This window comes from Pongo pygmaeus, chromosome 1 (assembly GCF_028885625.2).
Source record: "Pongo pygmaeus isolate AG05252 chromosome 1, NHGRI_mPonPyg2-v2.0_pri, whole genome shotgun sequence".
NCBI classification, from domain to species: Eukaryota; Metazoa; Chordata; class Mammalia; order Primates; family Hominidae; genus Pongo; species Pongo pygmaeus.
This window is the reverse complement of record NC_072373.2, coordinates 2,645,021-2,668,887: the sequence shown is the minus strand read 5'-3', so window position 1 is coordinate 2,668,887 and position 23,867 is coordinate 2,645,021. Positions and strand designations below refer to the sequence as shown.

Below are 23,867 nucleotides of genomic sequence, written 5' to 3'. Positions count from 1 at the left end.
TTTTCTCGATTTGACTGTATAATATGGCCCCCAAGCACAGTACCCCAGTGCTGTCTCGTGTCCCTAAGCACAAGAAGGTTGTAATATGCCTTACAGAGAAAATACATGTGTTAGATAAGCCTCACTGAGGCATAAGTTACGGTGCTGCTGACACTGAGTTCAATGTTAACGAATCAACAATATATATGAAATAAGATGGCCGGGCGTAGTGGCTCACACCTATAATCCCAGCAGGAGTGGGAGGCCGAGGTTGGTGGATCACTTGAGGTCAGGAGTTCGAGACCAGCCTGGCCAACATGGCAAAACCCCATCTCTACTGGCCAGGCGCAGTGGCTCATGTCTGTTATCCCAGCAGTTTGGGGGGCCAAGGCGGGCGGATCACCTGAGGTCAGGAGTTCAACACCAGCCTGGCCAACATGGTGGAACCTCATCTCTACCAAAAATACAAAAATCAGCAGGGTGTGGTGGCTCATGCCTGTAATTCCAGCTACTTGAGAGGCTGAGGCAGAAGAATCACTTGAGCCTGGGAGGTGGAGGTTGCAGTGAGCCGAGATCACGCTGTTGCACTCTAGCCTGGGCGACAGAGCAAGACTCCGTCTCAAAAATTAAAAAAAATAAAATAAGGTGTCTTTAAAAAGAAACACATAATAAAACAAGGTTATGTACTGATCAGGTGACAAATATGTTGTGACTAGAGGCTTTCAGGAACCTAATCCTGTATATCTACTAGGAGCAATGAATGGCTCAGTACTGGCTAATTCAGTTTTCACAGTAACTTTATAAAACATAACTACTGGAAATAATAAAAATGAACTGCATTTCTAATGAGAGATTTTTTACCAATTTGCAACCTTCTCAGCACAAGACACAGCATGAGAATAAATGCCACCACCCTGTTACATCAAATAGCCAACTTCCAATTTTTGGATGAGAAAAATAAGTTAACTATTTGTTTAAGCCACTACAGTGGAAGTGTATACACAAAGATGTAACAAAATGGTGCTTCCTCCTTTTCAATAAACAGTACAGGGGTCCTGAAAGAACACAGTGAAGATGTTCTACATTCTAGAATACCAAGTCTTACATACGCTGCTTATTTTCTAGTCAAATAGAGCAGCATCTGTTAACACTTATATTTCTGCCCTTCAAGATTAAGGTCGAAAGATCGGCAATAATGTGAACTGACTAAAATCTAATTTTTTTGTTGTTGTTGTTTTTGTTTTTGTTTTGAGACAGAGTCTTGTTCTGTCACTCAGGCTGGAGTGCAGTGGCATGATCTAGGCTCACTGCAACCTCTGCCCCCTGGGTTCAAGCAACTCTCCTGCCTCAGCCTCCCGAGTAGCTGGGATTATAGGCACGCGCCACCACGCCTGGCTCATTTTTATATTTTTCGTAGAGATGGGGTTTCACCACGTTGAGCAGGCTGGTCTCAAGCTCCTGACCTAAAGTGATCCACCAGCCTCAGCCTCCCAAAGTGCTCGGATTACAGGCGTCAGCCACCACACTTGGCCTTAAAATCTAATTCTTAATAAAGTTTTGGACTTTATTATTACTTAGAAATATGCCTAGCTTCTCAAAAAAACTATTTTATTTGACACGTGATAAAGGAATGTCTGGAAAATAGATATGGTCTGATTAAGATATAAATATGATGGTATAAATATTACAATATTATATGTACACACACAGCTCACTACGTGTCTTGTTATTCCATATTGATAGAACCGATCTTATGTTCATATTGATGGACATTAGTGTTGACAACAATGTTTTAAGCTATTATAAACAAGCAGGGCGCAGTAGCTTTGGGAGCCCAAATCCTAGCACTTCGGGAGGCCAAGGTGAGCAGATCACCTGAAGTCAGGAGTTCAAGACCAGCCTGGCCAACATGATGAAACCCCATCCCTACTAAAAATACAAAAATTAGCCAGGCGTGGTGGCGGGTGCCTGTAATCCCAGCTATTTGGGAGGCTGAGGCAGGAGAATGGCGTGAACCCAGAAGGCAAAGGTTGCAGTGAGCCAAGATCACGCCACTACACTCCAGCCTGGGCGACAGTGTGACACTCCATCTCAAAAAAAAAAAAAAAAAAACTAAACATAAATAAACCAGTATAAACAACATCACAATGAACACATACTTGAACTGTGCACTTATACAATTCTTTCCAAAACTTTCTGGTCTCAGTCCTGACTTAAAAATTACTGAAGGATCTTAAAGAGGCTTTACTTAGGTCGACTTCTCTATTGATATTTAATGTATTACAGATTAAAATTAAGACGTTAAAAAAATAATGTATTGGGCGGGAGTGGTGGCTTACGCCTGTAATCCCAGCACTTTGGGAGGCTGAGGTGGGCGGATCACCTGAGGTCAGGAGTTCAAGACCAACCTGGTCAACATGGTGAAACCCCATCTCTACTAAAAATACAAAAATTAGCTGGGCATGGTGGCACACAACTGTAATCCCAGCTACTCAGGAGGTTGAGGAAGGAGAATCACTTGAACCCGAGAGGCAGAGGTTGCAGTAAGCCGAGATCGCGCCACTGTACTCCAGCCTGGGTGACAGAGGCTTGGTCTCAAAATAATAATAATAATAATAATGTATTAATTCATTCAAAAATAAGAATCCTATTACAAGTCAACATATTTTAATAAAAAATAACTATACTTTTCAAAACAAAAATAAGTTAGTGAGAAGAGTGGTAATGTTTTACTTTTTTGATAATCCTTTTAATGTCTGGCTTAATAGAAAGCAGCAGTTTTTTTTATGTTTCTTCATTCAATCTACTGCAATGTAGCTTCTGGAAAATCCACAGTATACTCATGAGATAATAAGAACAAAAAAGGCAAATAATTCTTTTTTTTTTTTTTTGAGACGGAGTTTCACTCTTGTTGCCCAGGCTGGAGTGCAATGATGCCATCTCAGCTCACCACAAACTCCGCCTCCCTGGTTCAAGCGATTCTCCTGCCTCAGCCTCCCAAGTAGCTGGGAGTACAGGTACCTGCCACCACACCTGGCTAATTTTGTATTTTTAGTAGAGATGGGGTTTCTCCATGTTGGTCAGGCTAGTCTTGAACTCCCAACCTCAGGTGATCCACCTGCCTCAGCCTCCCAAAGTGCTGAGATTACAGGTGTAAGCCACCATGCCGGACCATAATTCTGAATTATCATGAAAATAGTTTTCACATAAATCCCTGAAAGTCCCAAGGGTACTCCCAGAGGTCTCCAGACTCCACTCTCATTCCATTTCTTTAAAGTATGTATTCCTAGAAGTAAAACTGCTGAGTTGTAAGGAAGCACAACTTGAACAATTTTGCATATTGACAAACAGGTCTCCAAGGCAGCTGGAGGAATTTACACTCCCACAGCAGTATAATGAGAGTTCCCTTAAATCTGTATCTTATCACCTCTTGATACCTTCATTTCACATTCTGCCGGTCTGATGGGTGTAAAATGTTATCTCAATGTGCTTTCCTTTGACAAACGATCAGGGTTTGAGCATCTTTTCATGTCTATTCACCATGCTTAATTTCTCTTTTATCAACTGCCTGTTCATAGCATTTGCACATTTTCTACTGAGTTTTCTTAGTGAATTTAATCCTTTGTTGAGTGCCTGTTTTACAAACTCATTTCTCACAGACTGTGTCTGTATTTCACAACTAGGCACTATGAAAGAATATAATACCGTAATTAAATAGCTTACACTAGTGCCACGTGGCCCGGAATTAAAATTTAGTTGACCACTGTGATGGTTGATACTGAGCATCAACTTGATTGGATTGAAGGATTGATCCTGGGTGTGTCTGTGAGGTTTTGCCAAAGGAGATAAACATTTGAGTCAGTGGACTGGGAAAGGCAGACCCACCCTTAATCTGGGTGGGCACCATCTAATCAGCTGCCAGCGCAGCTAGAATATAAGCAGGCAGAAAAATGTAAAAAGACAGACTGGCCTAGCCTCCAGCCTACATCTTTCTGCCATGCAATGCTTCCTGCCCTTGTACATCAGACTCCAAGTTCTTCAGTTTTGGAACTCAGACTGGCTCTCCTTGTTCCTCAGCCTGCAGATGGCCTATTGTGAGACCTCGTGATTGTGTGAGTTAATACTTAATAATCTCCCCTTCATATATATACACATATATATACACTTAATAAACACCCCTTTATATATATATTATATAATTATATATATTATAATTATACCATATATATATATAAAGCAATCTCCCTGTTTATAGCTCATTTATAACAGTCCTCAGAAATGGAAATTTGTAATTGATCAACCTTGACTAAACAAAAAGATTCCCAATGGCAATAAACTATAACATCTATTTCCCCTCAGAGAAAATGAAAAAGAAAACAATATTTTCTATATATATTATTAAGTATATATATACTTAATAAACTCCCATACACACACACACACACACACACACACACACACACACACATATATATATATTCCATTACTTCTGTCCCTCTGGAGAACCCTGACTAATACAACCATTTAGCAACTGTGTAATACTAAGCAATTTAATCTCTTGAAACCACTGAACTAAAATGATAATAAATAATAATACTAACATTACATGGGTGTAATAAGAATAAAACTTTTAAAAACTTAATATCATTTTTGGCTCACAGGAGTGCTCAGTGACTATTACTCATTATCATCACGGTTTTATTATTAAGATTTTTAAATTGCAAACTTTCAAAAGCTGTTTCTAGATATCATTTGAAATATCTTAGTACTAATAGATTAAACAATACTAATATATTAAACAGCTTAGCCTTTCTAGAAATTCTGAATTTTATAAAGCTTTGAATGTTTATAACTCTTGGGATTTTTTCCTGGTTATTTTCAGGTCCTTCACATATCTAACAATGAAAAATTACTGAATCAAAGTAAAGTAACAGTTGAAGTAAAAGTTATTCGCGGAAGTAACCATGGATATAGCTAAACAGTAACTACTTCTTAGCCTGAAAGCAACCAAATATTAATACATTAACAATGAACCTAATGTTTCTGGAAAAATAATTAATCAACCTGACTTTTAAAAGTTTTGAAAAGGCCAGGTATGGTGGCTCACGCCTGTAATCCCAGCACTTTGGGAGGCCAAGGTGGGCGGATCACTTAAGGCCAGGGGTTCAAGACCAGCCTGGACAACACGGTGAAACCTCATCTCTACTGAAAATACAAAAATTAGTCAGGCATGGTGACACACACCTGTAATCCCAGCTACTCAAGAGGCTGAGGCAGGAGAATCACTTGAATCTGGGAGGTGGAAGTTGCAGTGAGTCAAGATCACACCACTGCACTCCAGCCTGAGGGACAGAGCAACACTCTGTCTCAAAAAAAAAAAAAAAGAAAGAAAAAAAAAGTTCTGAAAAGTCAACATCCATACCCAAATAGATGGAAAACTTCTATACATTTTTCTATTATCTCAGAAAAAGATTCAGAGATAATACAGTGCATTAAATACTTTTATTTTTCTACCTAGATAATAAGGAAGGCTGAGAAAATCTTAATGCATCAACTTCATCCTCTCCTATACACATTAGGCTAATACGAACAGTTTTCAATACAGGAGAAAAAAGATAATTAACTCTTTTCAGGTAAACTAACCCATTTCACTAAAAAGCAATCTCCCTGTTTATAGCTCATTTATAATAATCCTCAGAAATGGAAATTTATAATTGATCAACCTTGACTAAACAAAAAGATTCCCAATGGCAATAAACTATAACATCTATTTCCCCCCAGAGAAAATGAGAAAGAAAACAATTTTTGAAATGTCATTACTTGAATGCTTTTTAAAAACTATGTGATATTTTAAATGGAAAATGTTAATTATCTTCTAAAGACCTTCTTCTGAATGCCACATCCTTCCTATTGTTGCTGTTCTTTCATTACTGGTCCCATAAATACACTAAGAGTCTTTTGTACCATGGCTCTGGTAGGTTCTGGATATATAAAGATCAATAAGACAGTTCCTGTTTTCAAGGATTGTTGATGCTACAACAGAGGCAGAATAGCAGGAACAGCAATAATGCTCACCAAGCGCCTATTATGTAATGTCAGGTTCTGTGCTAGATACCTGTAACATGCAGTTGTTGAAAAGCAGGAATCTTGAAATTGAGATATCTGAAGTAATAGTTACTGTGCTGGGTATGGCCATGGGTATAGCCATGGGTTATTGTCCTAGGCTATGGACATGGAAAGAGGTAGCTAGGGTAAGGTAAAGGCAAAGAGAATTGGAAGTGGGGACAAACAGCCCAGGTGTCAGATGGATGCTCAATTCACTAAGAACACTAAGAATGATGCTGCCAGTCATGATAAAGAAAGAAAGAGTGAGCCATGAATGTTAAGGAATAGCTGGAAGGTGAGGTAATGGGGAGTAGAATGGCAAATGCTTCAGAGGAGCTGGCAATTTTGAGGAAGAGGAAAAATGGTGTAAAAGGACGAAGAGGAGCAATACAGACACTCTCTGACTCTCTAGGCCTCTAGTCTTAAAGGACTTACATCTCACTGGCCAGAACTCAGTCACATGGCCACATCTAGAAAGTCGGAACATTTAATTCTTTAGCTGGGCTTACTGCCACCTCAAATAAAACTGAAGTTCTTTTATTAAAGAAGTGCCCAGCGAATATTTGCTAGATAACCAGCAGTTTTTCCATAAAAAAATAATACAACCTATTATTATACCTGAAATTATTTTAACAGGTATAAATGATACACTCAGGATGGCACTGAAGTGATTAAAGACACTATCTGGTGACAAACAGAGGGGAACAGAGACCAAGTTTATCGATGCTTTTGTGTAAAGTTGTATACATAAACCGCAATCAAGTCAAAACAGAAGACTTGAAGATGTTCTCATACCATGAAGGAAGACCAGTGAACTCAGACTGACTGGTAAATGTATTGGAGGCAACAAGGACTTCCTTAGAGGAGTGAGTACATTCAGTACCTCTTTATATACCCATCCATGTCTCCCACAGTGCCCTGCATATTTTATACAGTGAATAAATGTTTGCTAAAGGACCAAATGTGTTTACATATGGAAGTATTTTCAACCAGGCCTTCAAGACCAATAATTGTTGACACTTTTAGAAGAAAATCAAAGCAGCTCCTGCAGCCTCAGACCCCTCCAGCTGTCACCTATGGGATCCAGCCTCCAGGCCAACCCCAGGCTCCAGGCCAGTTCCTATAGCCCCAGACCCCTCCAGCTGGCACCTATGGGATCCAGCCTCCAGGCCAACCGCAGACTCCAGGCCAGCTCCCGTAGCCCCAGACCCCTCCAGCTGACACCTATGGGATCCAGCCTCCAGGCCCACCGTGGGCTCCGGGCCAGTTCCTGTAGCCCCAGGATTCAGACTGGAACCCACAGACTCAGCATCTGGGCCCAGTCCAGCACCATGTCAGCCGCTACAGTTCCAGGTTCCAGGCTCACTAGAATGCCAGGTCAGTCCTCACAGCCCTAGACTCCAGGCCAGCACCCATGGACCCAAGCTCCAGCAAACCCAGGACCCATGCCTGCTCCACAGACTCAGAGTCCAGGCCTGCCTCAGTAAACTCAGCACCCACAGCCTTAGGCACCAGGCTAGCACCTGTGAACCCGGGCTCCAGACCAAGCCCCGTGGACCCAGGCTCACCCCAGCACCAGGCCAATCCTAGGCTCTAGGCTGGTCCCTGTGACCCCAGACTCTAATAGACCCAGGATCCAAGCCCATTCCAGCAGACCCAGGGTCCAAGTCCACCCTGGTCAACCCTAGTGCCAGGTTGCCCCACAGATCCAAGCTCTAGGATTGCCCCTGTGGACCCAAGATCCAGACAGGTTCCCACAGGCCCAAGACCCAGGTCTCTTCCTGCACACTCAAGCTCCAAGCTCACCCCAGCACCAGGCTAAGCCCCATGGACTCAAACTCAAGGCCCATCCACATGGACCCAGGCACCCAGACAAACCTAGTGCCAGGCTGGCCCCACAGACTCAGGCTTAAGGCCCACTCCAGGGCCAGGCTGGCCAGACTGGCCAGACTTCAGGCCAACCCCTACAGACACATGCTCCAGGCTCGCACCCATGAGCTCAGTCAACAGACTCACCCAGTGGGCCTCACCACCAGGTTTCCCCCATGGACCCAGGGTCTAGTCCTTCAAACCCAAGATCCAGACCTGTCCCAGTGGGCCCAGGCTCCAGACCCACCCCCATGGACCCAGGTCCCAGACCTGCCCACCTATTGACCCAGGCACAAGGCTAGCCTGCCCAAGAAGGTGAGGTGGCCCTCCTCCCCTCAGGAGGCAGAAATAAGGCAAATTACCTCACAGGCATGAAAGACTCCAAAGGAATCATCAACTTGGCTTCTGTTTACACAGCAGGATCTACCAGCTGGGAGTGCATTTGAATGAGTGTTGGGGATGGGTAGATCAGAGATCTCAATATTCACTAAAAAGAATCTTTCTGAGAACATTCTCCTCCCAAAAGGGCAGAAGGCCACGACTACTGAAACAAGAAGCCTGACTTCATTTGAGAGACTGACTCCACCCCAGACCAATGAATCAGAATCTACATCTTAATCAAATGTCTAGGTGATTCATATTGCACTAAAGGTAGAAAAGCACTGGTCTAATATACAACAACAACAACAAAAAGCCATATCTGAAATGGAATTATAGACAATTATTCTGGATATGGAGCCTCTTTGGTTTAAAAATACATTATCCTTTAAACTGTAGGCAGCAAGAGGTAATACATCACATGAAATAAAAGCTGTTAATGATGCTTTTTGGAAGATGATCAAAATATCAAGATGGGGTCAGGCACGGTGGCTCACGCCTGTAATCCCAGCACTTTGGGAGGCCGAGGCAGGTTGATCACTTGAGGTCAGGAGTTCGAGACCAACCTGGCCAATATCGCAAAACCCCCATCTCTACTAAAAATACAAAAATTAGCCAGGCATGGTGGCTTGCGCCTGTAGTCCCAGTTACTTGGGAGAATGAGGCAGGAGAATCACTTGAACCTACAAGGTGGAGGTTGCAGTGAGCCAAGATCACGCCACTACACTTCAGCCTGGGCAACAGAGCGAGACTCTGTCTCAAAAAAAAAAAATCAAGATGGTTTACCCCTGCTCTATAAAAGTTAGGTCAGAATACACTCAGACACACACACATACATATATAAAATATTATGTTTCATCAAACTGAGACAAAGAGAAACTAATCAAGAGAAGTACAGCATTGTAATCAGTCTAATTACTTAATAAGTTGAAAATTAAACATTGGTACTCATTTTTTATATAAATTTTGTAAACCTAGAAAAAGAATGTCTAATTTATGTCACCAACATGAAGCTTCAAATGTGAAATATATAAGGTTTTAGTAAATCATACAATATAGGGTAATAATTATTGGTAAAGGGTAAGAATATAGCCAAAGAAGAGTAGGGATTAAAAATACTCAGACTAAAAGAGAAGTACGAATGTACTACCAGGTACACAAGAAAGATTCATGATCGGGGAAAAGCAGGCAAGAATAAAGGCCAAAGTGAGTTATCAAGTTATGAAAGTAGTACACAGTGCTCTCCGGCCACAGACAGCCAAACGCTTATTATTTCCCTAATAACCTGTTACTCCTAAAAACTTTAAACTGGTTTTTAAGGTCACGTTTCCCCTCAATGGAGCAATTTTGAAAGAAAGTGAGAAGTAAAAATAGTAAATGCTTTTAAAACATGTTTTATAGCGGATTTTCCAAAGTACATCTGTCTTTCCCAAAAGACAGCTGCCAATACAGTCTGGCATCCCTGAATGTTTAAACTTATAGATAAACTGTGTAAGTCACAATGGAGTCCTCCATTCGCTAGGTGACTATTTCACTGTTCTATTTAGCGGCTTCCTCGTGTGTTCTTTACGTAGTCCCCTTCAACTAAGAATGGATCCATGTCTCTATCAGTACCTGGTACAGGAGCAAGCACATAACAGGTGCTCTACAAATACTTAGTGAATGAATCAGTGATTCAGATAGCTCAATTTAATGGTAAGATTCATAAGAAAGACCACATAGGTTCATACAAAGAACTGCCATCCCCACAGCCAACCCTCATTTCACACTGAGTACTTTGCAAAGTTTTAGCACTGATCATAGGAGAAAATGACTAAGAATAGTAGCAAAAACTTGAAGCTTAATATTATCATCTGAATACACAAAACAGCACTACCAAAAGGCATTTCGGGCTCATCAAAGGACAAACCACTCAACTGAATGGGTACAAAACAGATGACCTTTCAGTTCAATCCCAGAAGGACCTCTAGACACACACCCCAGCTGTTGGTCCACAACTACCATGAGTAAGCATCTCATTGTGCTTATCTTTCCTCTTGCCCTTTTGCCCATGTATTTGCTTGGTTAATCTACCAAAGTTAACAAATAACTCCTTTCAGCAAAACCCTGCTCCTTTTTCTTAGGCCAGAATAAATGCCAACATGTTTGTTTCTCCTGCCATGTTAAATATATTACAAGCATGCTAGCTTTCACTCTATTATTGATATCTTCAATACATGAAGAGGAAGTGCAAGATAAAGCAGAAACATTTATAGTCAAGGGAAACACAAAGGCATGAAATAAAATTAAAAGATCTGGAATGGTGAGTCTGATTAGTGTCAGAGAGTAGACACCTTGTGGGGACTGCAGGCATTTAATAGGAGAACCTGATAAAGAAGGTGGTGTCAAAAGATACAGGTTGTCTTAGACAAGACAACCATTAAAAAAATAAAAAAAGGAGGATGGAAAATGGAATGACTCACTTTCACTATATATGTATCTTATATGAAATATTTTCTTCTGGGTAAACTAGAAAATAAAATGCATCTATTTTGGAGCAATATTATAATATGGAAGCTGACAGATAATTATCCTTCAGATATCTTTTTCTGTCAGGCTAAATAATGTGTTTCTTCATCTTTCCCTAAAATCAGGCCTCATAAACCTTCAGAGTTTCCATTTCATGTATAGGTTGAGACTAAATTTAGAAAAATCAGGTCCCATAATGTTCTAAACAGAGATGGACACACACAAAAAAAGAAAATGTAACCATTAAACAAAATAAGATTATATTTAGAAACAGAATTTTTTTTTTTTTTTTTTGAGACAGAGTTTCACTCTGTCGCCCAGGCTGGAATGCAGTAGCATGATCTCGGCTCACTGCAACCTCCGCCTCCTGGGTTCAAGCGATTCTCCTGCCTCAGCCTCCCAAGAAGCTGGGATTACAGGTGCGTGCCATCATGCCCAACTAATTTTTTGTATTCTTAGTAGAGACAAGGTTTCACCATGTTGGCCAGGCTGTTGTCAAACTCCTCACCTCAAGTGATCTGCCCGCCTTGGCCACCCAAAGTGCTGAGATTCCAGGTGTGAGCCACTGCACCTGCCCTAAAAATAGAAATTTTATGTGTGTATATATATCAATAAAAGTATCACAATTACTGTCCTTAAAAAGCCTAGGTTTGGAAAAGAAATTATAATGGAAAACATACTGTAACAGCTCAGTAAAAGACAACTAAGGTAGTTAACTGATTCTCCTATTTACTATCTGTCAAAAGACATTATTTTTAGTAGCTGAATTGAGCTGATTTTCTTCATACCTCAGAAATATTTCACCCATGGGACATTACATAATATTCTCTAGGACTTACACAGTGATAAATATCTCACCAAATGCATAATAAAGCAATCTTTCATTCATATGTTTAAAAAAATGAAACAAATTAAAATCATGCAGGATAAAGCTTAGGTATTTTCTGCCCGAGAATTTTACTGGATAAAATCTTACAAGACTAGGTTTTTCCTATGTGCTCAAATATTGAAAATTTATCTTTTGTCTCCAGCATGTCTTTCAAACTGAATTTAATTGGTAAATTATTTAAACTATGTGCATAACACAGTACTTACTTGAAAATTGATCTGAGCAAATGATGAGCGTGTAACATTTGAGACAGAGAACTACATGAGAATCTTAAGTACTAGGAATAAATTGAAATACTTAGGATATGCTCATTTCCTAAGTATACTTAAGATATACACATTTCCTAAGTATTTCAATTTATTCTTAACACTTAAAATTCACATGGCACTATGGGCTTTTAAAGTATTTTATAAATATTAAGAACTTAAAGCCTTACTGCATTTCTGCTTCCACCTCAAATCTCTGTATACTGCATTAAGTCATATTCCCAGGAGAGAAAGGACCCACCTTCTATAACTTAAAATTAACACTAGAAATGTTTCCAGTAAAGGAAATAAAAAGAATTATCTGAGTGAAAGAATTCAGTAAAGAACCCCGTATAAATAGTACTGCCCTCCAAACTGTGCATTATATTGTCTATGAACAAGAAATAAAATAGACATGGACCATCAAAAGTGGGAATTGTGTAGAGCAGTGCTTTTCAAACAAATCACTTTGTTTAAAACAAACACAATCACTAAAAATGCAGATTCTAACTCAGTAGGTCTGAAAGTGGGGCTTTTCTGCACTTGTAACAAGCTTCCAGGTGATGCTGATGCCTCCTGTCCATAGACCATACTTTGAGGAGGAAGGCAGTAGAATACATACATCTTTTTTTTTTTTTTTTTTTTTTTTCTGCTTTTTCACCCAGGTTGGAGTGCAGTGGCGCAATCTCGGCTCACTGCAAACTCCGCCTCTTGGGTTCACGCCATTCTCCTGCCTCAGCCTCCCTAGCAGCTGGGACTACAGGCGCCAGCCACCACGCACAGCTAATTTTTTGTATTTTTAGTAGAGACGGGGTTTCACCATGTTAGCCAGGATGGTCTCAATCTCCTGACCTCATGATCAGCTCGCCTTGGCCTCCCAAAGTGCTGGGATTACAGGCGTGAGCCACAACGTCTGGCCTAGAATACATACATCTTATCTGGAGGTGCGAAAGCCCAGTGCCAAAAGACCACCAATTAGGTTTATTGGCTTGCTACAGCAAAAGGAGAATGTGTACTCTAGGAAACTGGGCATTTCTGAAAAGGGGAGTTAAAATGAACTTGCTATAGAGTTTGTGTTTTCTGCTGGGTGATATGGGAGAAGGTAAAGAAAACACAAGTCTTTTCTGAATTCAATGTTGTCAGGAACCAAAGATTACCGGTAGACTAAACATTTTAATAATTTTTATCCAGGGAGCAGGAGGAACAAAGAGGGGCTAAAGTTGATTAAAAAAGCAATTGCCAGCCAGGTGCAGTGGCGCGTGCCTGTAATCCCAGCACTTTTGGTAGGCTGTGGCAGGAAGATTGCCTGAGGCCAGATGCTCCAGACCATCCTGGCCAATAGTGAGATTTCACCTCTGTTATCTTTTAATTGTTAAAAAAAAAAAAAAAAAAAAAGCTATTGTCAGTCACTCGTGTTACTGAGGAGTCCATATAAGAACTGAGACTGACCCAAGAACAACAGACTACGTTTTACCTCTTGCTCTCTATGGACAACTTGACAATGAGAGAAAGGGTGGGAGAAATTGACCACTTATTACATAGTTTAGCCCTCCCGCCATGTATGCTGTGAATCCTATGTTATACATTACAGGATTGTTATACAATCCTACGTTATACAATGTTATACTTTCTGGTATCAAAAACACAAACCTTTTCGTGCACAGAATATGAAAAAGGGACTATACAATAAGGAAGAGTCTTCGAGGTATAGGCCAGTACATTAATATCCTTTGGGGAACTACCTATGTTATATGACTCTCATGAAAAACCCAGAAGAAAAGCAGATAGAGAATACAGCAAGCAGACTGCTTTGCACATGGGTAAAGGGCAGTGCTCAGAAATACTATTAAGAAATAATATTACCATTTAGAAGCTTCCTTTAAATGAAAATAACTGTGACTGTGGATAAATATCCCTTCTAACCACTGCATGAGGCAACGTACTTAGCGTATGGTATACAGTATGGGCTTTAGACATGGACTGAGCATCTTGGCTTCACACTTAATATTTATAGGGCTGAGGACAACTTAGTTAACTTTTCTAGCTTCAGACTTCTTATCTATAACATGGAGGCAACACTGTTAACTTTGTTTTAAGGAGTAAATAAAATAAAATATGCAAAACATTTAATGTATTAAGTACCTCACAGTTGGCCCTCAGCATTTAAAGTGAACATGGTACAAAACCAGATTCAAAATCCCAGTTTAACATTTATTCATTCCACAGATATTTGTTACCATGTGCCAGGCATTGTGTTTAGAAAGAAATGTAATATTTTAAAAGCACCTGGCTTTCTGGAGCTTACAGTCTAGCATAAAGACAATTAATCTGACAATAGAAAGCACAGGATGTTACCAGAACACAGAGCAGAGAGAACTGAAGCAAAGCAGCAGTATGAGGCAGGGAAGGCTCCTTGGAGGAAGAAAACCTGAAGGAAAAGTAAGAGTTCTGAAGGACTTCTAGTTACAGCTATGTGGAGAAGTCAGTAATTCGTTACTATATAAAACAACTATAAAATTTGGAAAAAAAATTATATTAAAAATAACATTTCAGAGCACTGAAAATAGAACAAAGCAGAGAACAAATTAAAAAGCATTCATTCTTGAAAATCACCTAGAGGTTGAAGTCAGTTTCTAGGGGACCTCCTTGCCTCAGGCTGCTTCTATCCTATACTCAGCTGCAGTGGTGAAAACCATAGTTTGACAAACTTGGGGCTATCTGCAAAAGCCAGTATCTTTGCTACCAGAAGGGGCACATCTGATGCGGGATGGGGGGCAAAACTCCAGGTCTTTACCAGCTAAAGTAGCAAATGTGGTGGGAGACAAAAAGGGAAAAACCTTACCTTTGGCTCCCTAACGCTATAGTCCAATTTAGGGCAAGTGGCAGGAGGATCCTTTGAGCCCAGGAGTTCACGGCTACAGTGAGCTATGATCATGCCACTGCACTCCAGCCTGGGTGACAGAGCAAGATTCTGTCTCAAAAAAAAAAAAAAAAAAAAAAGTAAACTCCGTAAGAAGGAATACTGGAAATTGTTGATATGTAGGTAAATATAAAAGCCTGTATACTATGTACTGTATTTTTAATTTATTTAAAAATTCTAAGATTGGCTTAAGGTAAAAACCATTATTCAGTGTATAACATATATAGATGGACAATACATGACAAAAATAGCACAATGTGGGGTGGAGGGGGATGAAGCTATCTGGGAACAAAGTTACCATAATTCACTAGATTAAGTAATTGTAAAACTTTCAGATTATGATATGTTCAAGATTCATCCTGTAATCCTTAAAGCAATGCTATCCAACAAATATATGAGAACCACAAATATAAGTCATATATGTAATTTTTAATTTTCTAGTAATATTTTAAAGGTTTTTTAAAACATGAAACTTTTTTTATTTAATCCAATATATCCAAAGTATGACAACATGTAATCAATACAAAAATTATGAATATTTTACATTCCCTATTAAGTCATTGAAATCTGATTTGTATTTCACCTTAGCACATATAAATTCAGACTAGCTATATTTCAAGTGCACAACAGCCACATGTAGCTAGTGGCTACTGCAGTGGGCAGTACAGCACTAGAGCAATCACTCAAAAAAAAAAAAAAGATGACTTTAAAAAAAATTAACAGATGAATTAAAATGGTACGCTCCAAAAATATTTAACACAAATGTAATAAAAGAACAGAAGAAGACAAAAAAGACATGAAATCTATAGAAAATAAAAATCAAAATGGCAGACATAAATCCAACCATATCAAAAATTATATTAAACATGAATGTACCAAACATTTATATCAAAAGGAAAAGACCATCAGACCGGAGTTTTAAAAGCAAGATTCAGCTGGGTGCGATGGCTCATATCTATAATTTCAACACTTTCGGAGGTCAAAGTGAGAGGATCACTTGAGGCCAGGAGTTCAAGACCAGCCTGGGCATCTAAGCAAGACTCTATCTCTGCAAAAAAAAAAAAAAGGCACAGTGGCATGCACCTGTATTCCTAGCTACATGGGAGGCTTAAGTAGGAGAACTGCTTGCACCCAGGAGACAGATGCTACAGTGAGCTTTGATTGCACCACTGCACTCCAGCCTGAGAAACAAAGTGAGACCTTATCTCAAAAGAGTAAAAGAGAGAAAGAGAGAAAGAGAAAAAGAGAGAAAGAGAGACAGAGAAGGAAGGAAGGAAGGAAGGAAGGAAGGAAGGAAAGAAGGAAGGAAGGACAGAAGGAAGGAAGGAAAGAAAGAAGGGAGGGAAGGAGGGAGGGAGGGGAGGGGAGGGAGAGAGAGAGGAAGGCAGAGAAGGAGACAGGAGGGGAAAGGAAAAGAAAACAAAAAATGAAGACTAGACTATATTCTGTCTATAGGAGATATACACTAGATTCAAAGATATAAACAAGTTCAAAACAACTCAGTAACCATAAGAATGCTGCAGTGACTATATTAATATCAAACAAAAAACACTTTAAGACACAAATATTACTAGAGACAAGGAGGGACATTTGATAATGGAAAGTAACACATTTCATAATGAAAAGCTAAATATTTAAAAAGGAGACAGAGAAGAATTTTCTGAGCATTAAAGGTCCAGAAACAAGAGAGGTGCTTTCCTATTTGGTACTTCCCTCTCTCCAGCTGTTCATATCATATTCCCAACTCCTATCAGCACGACCCATGGCAGCATCCTATAATTCTCATCTTACCCTCAACATTCAATGTCTTCAAATTCCTATGCCTTTGAACATACCCTTGCACTATCCATAACACTGACCTCAATATTTGCATCAGAAACTCCCACTCATCCTTCAAGTTTCAGCTTATCGCCAAACCCTTCTCTGAATACTTCACCAAAGCTTGCAAACACCTACAACAAAGCATTCATTGCTCTCCAACTATCATTTGAATTTCCCTCCAGACTTTCATCCTTTTTTTTCCAGTTTGCAGTATCAGGTTCTCTCACAAAATATGTGAATGACACATAATAGGCATTCAGTAAATGCTTGTTAAATGAAGGATAAATGAACAAATGAACAATTGAACACATGTAGGAAGGACCAAGGTTGGTGAAAATGGGAGTTGAAGATTTTTTTTCACAACTCATATCAGAAGAATTAAAATAGAATGATCAGGAAGCATTAAACACATGAAAGAATTACTTCAAGCAATAATAACAATAATAACCAACATTAGAGGAGCATTTACTATGTGTCAGGTACTGTGCTAAGCTAAGTATTTCACATATATTAATTATTTCAATCCTTACAATAACTCCATTATGAAAGACTACTTTTGAGGGGATTTTTAGATACAAGGTCTCACTCTCTTGCCCAGGCTGGAATGCAGTGTGGCTCACTGCAGTCTCAATCTCCTGTGCTCAAGTGATCCTCCCAGCTTCACCTCCCGAGTAGCTGGGACTACAAGAACACACCACCACATCCAGCTAATTTTTTAATTTTTTTATAGAGATGTGGTCTCATTTTGTTGCCCAGGCTGGCCTCAAACTCCAGGCCTCAAGTCATTCTCCCACCTCCACCTTCAAAAGCTCTGGAATTATACGTGTGAGCCCACCATGCCCGGCCTTGAAGGTACTAGTTTCTAGAGATGGTTCAACAGCAAAAAAAAAAAAAAAAAAAAAAAGAAAAGAGGAAAAAAAAGTCAATTAGAATAAAGAAACATTTCACTAAAAGAAGATATACAAATAGTCAATAAGCATATAAAAAGATGTTCAACATCATTAATTATTATGGAAATATAAATCAAAACCACAAAGATAGGCAACTTCAAACACACTAGAAGGCTATAGTTTAAAAAACAGAGAATAACAAGTGTTGGCAAAAATGAGAAGAAAGAACCCTCATACTTGCTGGTGGGAATGTAAAATGGTGTATCACTTAGGAAACAATCTGGTAGTCCCTCAAATCGTTAAATACTGAGTAATTATATAATCCATATAATGAGAACAAGTTTTCTTTTAGAAAGAAGGAAAATGTTCTAAAATAGGTGATGGCTAAACAACTCTGAGACTACGTTTAAAAAAAAAACACAGAACTATACAATTTAAATGAGTGAAGTATATGAGATGTGAATTATATCTCAATGAAGTTCTTTTTTTGAAAAACTAACTAAAAAAATGTTTAAGCTTGACCATTATAATACAGTTACTCAGTGACAGAACCAGAATTTGAACCGAGGCTGCCTGATCCTGTGTTCAGGATTCCTACATACATCACAAAATTACTAAGAGAAGCATCATAATTAGCTCATCTTCAAAAAGGACTTCATCTATTTATCTCAACCGAAGCAATACATTTTAATATAAGCACTTTGTCTATTGATGTAATATTTCTCAAAAAGTTAAACAGCATGAGAAATTTATAATATTAGATAAAATTACAGGCTAGGCATAGAATTGCCTACTGGCTCATACCTATAATCTTGGCACTTTGAGAGGCCAAAGTAGGAGGACTGTTTGAACCCAGGAGTTTGGGACCAGCCTGAGCAACACAGCATGACCCCCATCTCTAAAAAAAAAAAAAAATTTTAATTAGCCACGCATGGTGGCAGGCACCTGTTATCCCAGCTACTTGGAGGCTGAGGTAGGAGGACTGCTTGACCCTGGGAGGTGAGGCTGCAGTGTGCCGAGATTGCGCCACTGCACTCCAGCCTGTGCAAGAGAGCAAGACCCTGTCTTTATAAAAAAATCTAAAAACAATTGTCTTATTTCTAATTCTGAACTACTTTCTATGCTTTGGTGACATCTATGGTTAAAACTGAAAACTAGCATTAATGGCTAGAAAGAAGCAAAGGATTTTTCCACATGGATTCCATCTTTCTTAGCTTTGCTTTTATTTCACAGAAACAAAGTAAAGAAAATCTAATCAGTTAAATGACTCCTCTCTGGTGTCACATCCTAATAAATAACTGTTATCCTTATGTCCTTCAAGGAAGAAATGATACTAGTAGGACAATCATGTATGTTTTCTGATTACTCTTATCAGTAAGTACCTAAAATATTAGGCAAACTAACTCATATATAGCACAGCTATGTAGTATGTATAACTGATAAAACCCAAGATCTCTAACACATTTGAATGTAAGTATTAATTTCCTTTAAGAATAGAATCCAAACAGCTATTTCTGACCAATATACACTGTGAGAGAACTCCTGTGTACCCCCTTGCCATAACGAAAGGAAGTTTAACCCCACAGTTTAACCTCACTGCACAGACAAGATCCTGATGTCAGAACACCAATACTGAGGGGCGTACAATGTAAACATACAGCAGTAACCTATGGCAGAGGCCGAACCTTAATCATTTCCACCAACCTTTGGAATTCTGCTTTGGATTTCACTGGAACACAGGCTTTTGACAGAGAAATCAGAATATTCCAAAACAAGAAATCACCAATATTACGCTCTTAAGAGTAAGTCCTATTGTTGTAAAGACTGAACAATGAACATAGCAGCAATCAACTCCCAAACTTAGCTATGCTTTATTATATAAAAAATAATATTATATAAGAGAGCCTCCTGAACTCAGCTATGCTTTATGATATAAGAGAGGCTCCCGAACTTAGCTACACTTTATTATGAGAGGCTCCCGAACTTAGCTACACTTCATTATATGAGAGGCTCCCGAACTTAGCTATACTTTATTATATGAGCTATACTTTATTATATGAGAGGCTCCCAAATAAAGCTATACTTTATTATATGAGATATTATATTATATGAGAGGCTCCCGAACTTAGCTACGCTTTATTATATAAGAGAGGTTCCCGAACTCAGTTATGCTTTATTATGTAAGAGAGGCTCCCAAACTCAGCTATGATTTATGATATAAGAGAGGCTCCCAAACTTAGCTAAGCTTTACGATATAAGAGAGACTCCCAAACTCAGCTATGCTTTGTTATATAAGAGAGACTCCAAAACTTAGCTATGCTTTATGATATAAGAGAGGCTCCTGAACTTAGCTATGTTTTATTATATAAGAGAGACTCCAAAACTTAGCTATGCTTTATGATATAAGAGAGGCTGCTGAACTTAGCTATGTTTTATTATATAAGAGAGGCAATTCGGTCACTTGTTGGGTAGAACCTCCTGGGACAAGCAGTCAACAGCAAGAAAGCAATTCCTGCTCCCTCCATTTTAAAAAAGAAGGCTCTATTTTTACCACTATCCGCAAGCAACCAATCCAGAACCAAAGAGCATGGATCTTTTGGAACGAGGAAAGCTCTAAATATATTAATAATCAAATCCATGAATACAGCCAAAGTCCAAGTGTAGAAATATATCTTATCATTTTGCTCCATCCTTCAAATGTTTCAATGAAATGTTTCAACGGTGTCTGAATAGCAACCTCAATACCAACAACACTCATGCCGTCCAAGTGGAAATGTTCTGTCTTTTCTATTTTCCTTCAGCCTGAGACAAACTGATTCTTTTCAAAGAGTCATTTCAATCATCCTCAGGGGTTCTCTTAAAGTAGACAAGGCAAAATCACTGGCTGTCATGTGCCTCTGAGAAGTTCCACCTTTTTCACAACTGGACGATGTGCACTACTACTGCGAGTGTACCCCCACGGCTAGACAGCAAAGAGGAACCCACCACGGCCAGACAGCGAAGAGGAACCCACCACGGCCAGACAGGGAGGGGGAACCCACCACGGCCAGACAGGGAGGGGGAACCCACCACGGCCAGACAGGGAGGGGGAACCCACCACGGCCAGACAGGGAGGGGGAACCCACCACGGCCAGACAGGGAGGGGGAACCCACCACGGCCAGACAGGGAGGGGGAACCCACCACGGCCAGACAGGGAGGGGGAACCCACCACGGCCAGACAGGGAGGGGGAACCCACCACGGCCAGACAGGGAGGGGGAACCCACCACGGCCAGACAGGGAGGGGGAACCCACCACGGCCAGACAGGGAGGGGGAACCCACCACGGCCAGACAGGGAGGGGGAACCCACCACGGCCAGACAGGGAGGGGGAACCCACCACGGCCAGACAGGGAGGGGGAACCCACCACGGTCAGACAGGGAGGGGGAACCCACCACGGCCAGACAGGGACGGGGAACCCACCACGGCCAGACAGGGAAGAGGAACCCACCACAGTCAGACAGGGAAGAGGAACCCACCACGGTCAGACAGGGAAGAGGAACCCAATCACTGCCTCTATGCTCTGCCACCACCTAGTGAATAAGAGCAAGAAAATCACATGACAAGAGCCTGCAGACGTCAAGACACCTATGTTAGACACCTAAGAGGATAGGGTGGCTTTTAAAACCTGATTTTAAGATTACAAGGTTAGCTAAATATCTGAGGTAGTTTACCAGGAAAAAGAAAAACGTTTAGAGGAAGAACTTGGTCAAGAGCCTTTATGAGAGTGAGGGTTACTATATCTCATCATGTAAGGGGCCTTAGGAACACTCCTCAAATTATTGGACAGTCTAGAAAAATACTATTTACTTTAAGATTGGGGTGGAAGTATGAGTTGCTCATATATAAATGGCAGAAATAAATTAGCTTTTGCAAATTGGGCTTTATAGGTATACTTGAATCAATATCCTACTGGTACATGTCTCCATTTTTCTTGATCCTATACTGTTTGGGAATTTTAGTGTTAGCTTCTCAGCTAGCTGATTATTCATTATCAAAGTTTTTTTGTTCCCAACGGCTCACTTACTAATTATATATCAAACCACAAAGCTCTCAAAGTTTCTGCTCCCTCCTTAGCATCCTATTTGGACCATCAGACAGCTTCTGGATCAGAACTGGATATACATCATCAACCCACACTGGACTAATTCAGGATAACTTTCCTAAGACCAAAGAACAAACTATTATGCAACGTCGGTTTATTTTGATACTTAAGATAACCAGTGCTTTCATATACTCAATGATATGGTTTGGCTCTGTGTCCACAACCAAATTTCAAGTTGAATTATAATCCCCAGTGTTGAAGGAGGGGCCTGGTGGGGCATGACTGAATCATGGGGTACATTTCCCCCTTGCTGTTCTTGTGATAGTAAGTTCTCATGAGACCTGGTTGTTCTCCTGCCAGCCATGTGGAGATGTGCTTGCTTCCCCTTTGTCTTTCACTATGATTGTATGTTTCCCAAGGAAGAAGAAGCCTGCACAGCCTACAGAATCATTAGCTGATGAAACCTCTTTTCTTTATAAATTACCCAGTCTCCTGTGTGTCTTTATAGCAGTGTGAGAACTAATACACTCAACAAGTACAAAAACTATGGCTTAACCACAGCAACAATATTTATTTACCAAGCATGGCTGAAGATACTAAAGGAGCGTGTCACTGTGATCTAAAATTTCTAGAGATTAGGAATCCTTAGAATGGATATGCTCTTCGGAAAACTGTACCATCTATTTGCCTGTTCATGGGCCACTGCCAGTCTGTGGCCTGTTAGAAACCTGGCTGCACGACAGGAGGTGAGTAGCGGGCAAGCAAGCATTACCACCTGAGCTCCACCTCCTGTCAGATCAGCGGCAGCATTAGATTCTCATAGTAGCACAAACCCTACTGTGAACTGTGCATTGGAGGGATCTAGGCTGCACACTCCTTATGAGAATCTAATGATAAATGTAATGTACTTGAATCATCCCAAAACCATCCCCTGTCCTCCAGTCTGTGGAAAAATGATCTTCCAAGAAACCAGTCCCTGGTGCCAAAAAGGTTGGGACTGCTGGTACATCATGTATTAGCTCTGTGACCTTCTTAACTATTTCAGATGATACCTTTCGTGCTCTGGCTTGAAAAACCATCTCTGAAGATAGGAGCTATTTTAACACAGCTATCCTAAATTCCTTACTTATCCATCATGGAAAAAGAACAAATGTTTACTATTGCCAGGCCCTCAAGAAGTGGATGGTCTAGTAAGAAAAATATACCTAGACAGATGTAGCCACCCGATGGGTTCTTCTTGCCTGCTGCATAGATAGAACTGATTCAGAGACAGCAGTATGAATGACAGCAGTGGGGAAAGAGGTTACAAACACAGAGCTAGCCAAGCAAAAGAACAGGATATTACTCAAATCAGCCTCCCTACAAGTTCGGGGAGAAGGGCTTTTCAAGGACAGTTCAGCAGGCAGGGGGACAGGGAATGGGGAATGCTAACGGGTTAGGGATGAAATCATAGAGGTGTAGAAAACAGGCCTTGGGTGTTGAGTCTGCCTCTGGGGTGGGGGCATAAGACTGGTTGAATCATTAAAAAAAAAAAAAGAGAGAGAGAAGAGAAGAGAGGAACAACAACAACAACAACAAGAAGACTGGTTGAGTCCTGAATCATGGGTCTGGGTGGAGTCCGTCAATCACCAGAATGCTGAAGTCTGAAAAACATCTCAAAAGACCAATCTTAGGATCTACAATAGAGATGTTATCTGTAGGAGCAATTGGGGAAGTTATAAATCTTGTGATCTCCAGAACAATGGCTGGTTATGGTCTAACTATCCCTATATCTTAGCAGAATTTCAGGCTCTTCCCATCATCCTAATCTCATCGGCTTTCATTAATTTTACAAAGGCAGCTTCAGTCCCTGAGCAAGAAGGGAGTTAGTTTAAGGGAGGGACTGTTTTCATCCTTGCTGCAAGGTTAAATGACACACTCAATTCTTCCCGTGGTTAGTTTGGCCTATGCCCAGAAATGGGCAAGGACAGCCCGCCTGTGAGGTTAGAAGGCGGAGTCAACCATGCTGGGCTTCTCTGTCATGCTCATTGCAAAGGTGGTTTCATAGATGAAAATCTATAATAAGGTATGGTAAAAGCTACAATAGAGAGATGTACAACATGCAGTGGTGATGACCTCTACTTGGGAATAGCTTCACAAATGAAATACTCAGAGTGGTTCTTAAATGGCAAGGGTTAAAC

At 40.2% G+C, this 23,867-nt stretch overlaps 1 protein-coding gene across 4 annotated transcripts in view; it reads right to left on the bottom strand.

Moving 5' to 3' along the window:
• The window catches only part of SMYD3 (SET and MYND domain containing 3), a 770,143-nt gene that overhangs the window by 637,645 nt on the left and 108,631 nt on the right, over positions 1-23,867 (bottom strand). The window contains exon 1 of one of the 4 annotated variants that reach the window (XM_054446967.2): positions 14,816-14,839. The exons of the other annotated variants lie outside the window; for them this stretch is intronic. The gene's annotated coding sequence lies outside the window, so the exon portion shown is untranslated. Of the gene's footprint in view, positions 1-14,815; positions 14,840-23,867 lie in introns of those variants that run through there. 4 annotated transcript variants of the gene reach the window in all.